Here is a 6,000-nt window from a genome sequence, read left to right on the forward strand (position 1 = left end):
TCAATACCAGATATAAAGCTGTATTACAAAGCCACTGTTCTTAAAACAGCCTGGTACCGGCACAAGAACAGACATATAGATCAATGGAATAGAATAGAGGACCCAGAAATCGACCCAAATCACTATGCCCAATTAATATTCGACAAAGGAGGCATGAACATACAATGGAGTCAAGACAGTCTCTTCAATAAATGGTGCTGGGAAAATTGGACAGATACATGCAAAAAAATGAAACTAGACCACCAACTTACACCATACACAAAAATAAACTCAAAATGAATAAAGGACTTAAACATAAGACAGGAAACCATAAAAATACTAGAGGAATCCACAGGCAGCAAAATCTCAGACATATGCTGAAGCAATTTCTTCACTGATACTGCTCCTAGGGCAATGGAAACTAAAGAGAAAATAAACAAATGGGACTACATCAAAATAAAAAGCTTTTGCACAGCAAAGGAAACACTCAACAAAACAACAAGAAAGCCCACTGCATGGGAGAACATATTTGCAAATGTTATCACTGATAAAGGTTTAATCTCCAACATTTACAGGGAACTCATACAACTCAACAAAAGGAAGATAAACAATCCAATCAAAAAATGGGCAACAGACCTAAATAGATACTTTTGAAAGTAGACAGAAAAAAGGCCAAGAGACATATGAAAACATGCTCAAAGTCACTAATTATCTGAGAGATGCAAATCAAAATGACAATGCGGTATCATCTCACACCTGTTAGAATGGCTATCATCAACAAATCAACAAACGATAAGTGTTGGCGAGGATGTGGAGAAAAAGGAACCCTTTTGCACTGCTGGTGGGAATGCAGACTGGTGCAGCCACTGTGGAGAAGAGTATGGAGATTCTTCAAAAAACTAAAAATGGAACTCCCATTTGACCCAGTGATCCCACTTCTAGGAATATATCCCAAGAAGCTAGAAACACCAATTAAAAAGGATATATGCACCCCTATGTTCATAGCAGCACAACTCACCATAGCTAAGATATGGAAACAGCCTAAGTGCCCATCAGCAGATGAGTAGATTAAAAAACTGTGGTACATCTACACAATGGAATACTATGCTGTGGTAAAAAAAGAAGGAATTCTTACCATTTGCAACAGCATGGATATAATAAGCCAGTCAGAGAAAGATAAATATCACATGATCTCATTCATTTATGGAATATAATGAACAACATAAACTGATGAACAAAAACAGATCCAGAGACAGAGAAACAGATCAGACTGTCAAACCTCAGAGGGAAGGTAGGGGAGGGTGGGGGTAAGGGGGAGAGATCAACCAAAGAATTTGTAGGCATGCATATAAGCCTAACCAATGGACACAGACAATAGGGGGGTGAGGGCATAGCTGGAGGAGGGGGTTGGGGGGTAATGGGGGGGATGAGGACACATATGTAATAATAAAATATATATATATATATATATATATATATATATTAAATTTTTTAGAATTGAAAAATACAATAATTAGGGGAGTGGAAGAAACTGAGTGATGATGGTCAAAGGGTACAAATTTTCAGATATAAGATAAGTTTTAAAGACCTAATGTACAGACAGCATGGTGACTATAGTTGTTAATAATGTATTGTATACTTGAAATTTGCTAAGAAAGTAGTTCTCCACATAAACACACAGAAATGGTAATCTTGTGAGGTTATGGATATGTTAATTAACTTGATTGTGATAATCATTCCACAATGTGTAGGTATACCAAATATAATGTTCGCCTTAAATATTTACAGATATTATTGGTCAATCATACCTCAATAGAGCTTGAAAAAATCAATTTAAAAAAGAAAAATATAATAATTAAAATTAAAAAACATACTTGATGGACTCAATAGTAGAATGCAGATAGTAGAAGAAAGTCAATAAACTTGATGATGGACCAATACAAATTATCTATTCTGAATAAAAGAAAGAAAAAACATTGGAAAAACTGAATAAGGCCTCAGGGATCTGTGGTAAAGAGCTAAAGGTCTAATAGTTATGCCATCACTAGAAGCCAGGTGCACAAATTCATGCACAGATGGGGTCCCTCAGCCTGGCCAGAGATCAGGGCCGATTGGGGTAGTCCCATTTGGGGACAGCCAGCCAGGGGGAGAAACTGTGGGAGGTTGGTCGGTGGCGGGAGGTTAGCTGTGGGAGCACACTGCCCAGCAGGGGGCAACTCCTACGTTGAGCATCTGCCCCCTGGTGGTCAGTGCGTGTCATAGCTACCAGCCGGTTGTCCAGTCATCCATTCTTAACGGTTGCCTAGGCTTTTATATATATGGATAACTATTAGTAAAGAAATGATAGTTCCATGCAGAAAAATATGACGTTAAGGAAGTAAGAGTGCTTAAAACTTTTCAAGTTCAGTGAGATTTCAAATCTGTACATTCTAGAAGCCGAAAAAATGGCTAACAGGTTAAGTCCAAAGTCATACACATCTAGATTCAGCATAATTAAAATGGTGAAAACCAAAAACAAAGAAACTTTCTTGAAAGTGGCCAGACACATCCTATATAATAAAGAGGGAATATGAAAATTGACCATCACTCTGCCACAAAGATGGCGGTACCCACAGCGGAGGCGGGGGTTTCCGTAACGAGCCTTAACGAATAATCAGCAGGGACCTGAGGCTCCGCCCCCCCGCCCCCGTGGGGCTTGACAGGGGACCTCAGGCCGTGCCCCACCACCCAGCAGGGCTTGATGGGGGACCTCAGGCCACGCCCCCTGCCCCAGCGCCATGCCGGGGGACCTGAGGCTATGCACGCCCCCCCGGCAGGCTTTGACGGGGACCTAAAGGTGTGCCCCCACCCCGCACCAGGCCGGAGAACCTCAGGCTGTGCCCCCCCACCCGGTGGGGCTTGATGGGGTACCTCAGGCCACGCCCCACGCCCCGGCACCAGGCCAGGAGACCTGAGGCCACGCCCCCCTCCTGGTGGGGCTTTACAGGGGACCTGAGGCTGCGCTCCCCTCCCAGTGCTGGGCTGGGGGACCTGAGGCCATGCCCTCCTCCCGGTGGGACTTTACAAGGGACCTGAGGCCATGCCCCCCTCCCGGTGGGGCTTTACAGGGGACCTGAGGCTGCGCCCCCCTCCCAGCGCCGGGCCAGGAGACCTGAGGCTGCGCCCCCTGCCCAGCAGGGCTAGACGTGGGACCTCAGGCCACACACTCCACCCTAGTGCCAGGCCAGGGGACCTGAGGCTGCACCCCCCCCAGCGGGGCTTGACAAGGGTGGGACCAGCCGGGTCTGGATCTAGCCCAATGGGGTGGGCCGGCCGGATCTGGGTCTCGTGCAATTTTGAGGTGCACATGGGTGGGCGGGGACTTGACTCTGGGTCCCGTGGTGCACTCCAGACTCTAACAGGAGGAAGATTTTCATATACATTTTACTAATTTTCTTTCATCTCTGACACTTCTACTATAAGGAAAGGGCAAATAGCAATATTAAAATATTTCCTCTAATCCCCCTTTAATGTGCACGAATTTCATTCACCAGGCCACTAGTTACACATATAAAACAATAATCTGAATGAGTGTAAATTTTTCATCAGAACCATGAACACCAGGAGGCAGTAGCTCAACATTCTTAAAGTGCTAAAAAAAAAACAAAAAACAGTCATCCACAATTCTATATCAAAATTCCAGTAGAATTTTTTGTAGATATAGACACAATGATTCTAAAATTTATATGGAACTAAAATAGCCAAAAATATTGAAAAGAATAAAATTGGAGGAATCACACTACCCAATTTCAGGACTTACAGTAATCAAGCTATAGTAATCAAGTAGGTGTAGATAAATAGATCAATGGTATAGAATAAAGTGCAGAAATAGTCCTATAAAAAGATAGCTCATTAATTTCTGACAAATGTATAAGGCAATTTAATGGAGAAAGGATAGCTTTTTCAATAGAGTTTGAATAATTACACATCCATGTGCAAAAAAATTAACTTCAATCTAAACCTCACATCTTATACAAAAATTAACTCAAAAGGTATCATAGATCTAAATGTAAAACTGTAAAATGTTTAGAAGAAAACACAGGAGAAAATCTTTGTCACTTCGGGTTAGGTGAAGAGTTAGAGATGACATCAAAAGTATGATTCATAAAACAAAATAACTGATAAATTGTATTTCATCAAAATTAAAAACATGTGCTCTGTAAAAGATACTGTTAAGAAAATGAAAAGACTACATAGACTGACTGAAAATATACGCAAATCATATAACCAATATAGGAATCATATTAAGAACATACAAAGAATTCTCAAAACTCAACAGTAAGGAAACAAACAACCCAATTAAAAATTGGCAAAAGACTTGAACAGGCACTTTACCAAAGAAGATATATGGATAGCAAATAAGCACATAAAAATATTCAACATCATTAGCCATTAGGGAAATGCAAATCAAAACCACAATGAAACACCACTACATCTCTTAGGATGCATAAAATAAAAAACACTAATAATATCAAGTGTCATGAAGAACACATGGAACTCTTATACACTGCTGGTGGTAATGCAAAATGGGACAGCCAATCTGGAAAAGTTTGGCATTTCTTGTTAAATTAAACATTCACTTATCCTACGACTCAACAACCCCACTCCTAGGTATTTATCCTAAAGAAATGAAAACTTATGTTCACATTAAAATCTGTACAAAATGTTCATATTTTATTCAGTTCTATTCAAAATCACCAGAAAATGGAAACAACCCAAAATGTACTTCAATAGGTAAATGAATGTGATATATCCATAATGGGTTATTACTCAGAAATAAAAAGGAATGAACAAGATTGATACAAACAACAACATAGACAAATCTCAAAGAAATTATGCTGAAAAAAGCCAGTTTCCAAAGAATGTTTACTATACTGTTCCACTTAGATGACGTTCTCAAAATGAAAAAACTGTAGTGATGGAAAATAGATCAATGGCTAGCAGAGGTTCCGTACAGGAGGAGGGTACGACTACAAGGAATAACACAAGGGAGTTTTCTGAGATACTTCAATACATGTACTAAAACTCACAGAACTTATTCACTACAAAAGTCAATTTTAGTGTATATTCATTTTTAAAATAAAATAAGAGGAACCTATTGCTTTAGGTTAAAATAACTTAAACATAGTGTTTTATCTCCAATTCCTCTCAAGACTCAATTAAGATAAAAACATTAAAATGGTCTATGTAGAACAAGAGAGCAAACAAGTTCAGACCAGGTTTTAACAAATGTTTTGTTTGTTTAATTATATCTTTACTAGAGGCCTGGTGTACGATATTTGCCAGCTGTGAGCTCAGCTTCTGGCCAAGCAGCACTCCCCCTGTGGGAGCCCACTGACCACCAGGAGGCAGCTCCTGCGTTGAGTGTCTGCTCCCTGGTGGTCAGTGTGTGCCATAGCGACCAGTCGTTCCGCTGTTTGGTCGATTTGCATATTAGCCTTTTATTATATAGGACTAGAGGCCCGGTGCACAAAAATTTTTGCACTCGGGTGGGTCCCTGTGCCCTCTCGCAGTCTGGGGCCCCTCGGGGGCCCCTTCCCCTGGCTGCTGGCACCAGTTTTCCTCTGGTGCCCGGAACCCAGGCCATCACTCTTCGCAGGGAGGGGCCGGCGCAGCGGGCTTCGCTCTTCGCTTTTCGCTGGCCGCTCAGGCCCTAGGGGGCGAGGCCAGCGTGGCGGACGAGGGGCTTAGCTCTTTGCTCACCATGAGGGCCACGGGGGCAGGGCCAGCATGGCGGGCTTAGCGCTTAGCTCTTCACTCGCCGCGCGGGCCCCAGTGGCAGGGCTGGCGCAGCTGGCTTCCCTCTTTGCTCTTCACTCGCCACGCCGGCCTTTGCTCGCTGCTCCTGCCTGGGGCCAGCTGGCTTCCCTCCGTCCCTTGGCGCCTACATATGCAAATTAGCCGCCATCTTTGTTGGTGGTTAATTTGCATATCACCCTGATTAGCCAATGGGAAGTGTAGCAAAGGTACGGTCAATTACCC

The sequence above is a fragment of the Myotis lucifugus genome, unplaced genomic scaffold, assembly GCF_000147115.1.
Source record: "Myotis lucifugus unplaced genomic scaffold, Myoluc2.0 scaffold_21, whole genome shotgun sequence".
Lineage (NCBI taxonomy): Eukaryota > Metazoa > Chordata > Mammalia > Chiroptera > Vespertilionidae > Myotis > Myotis lucifugus.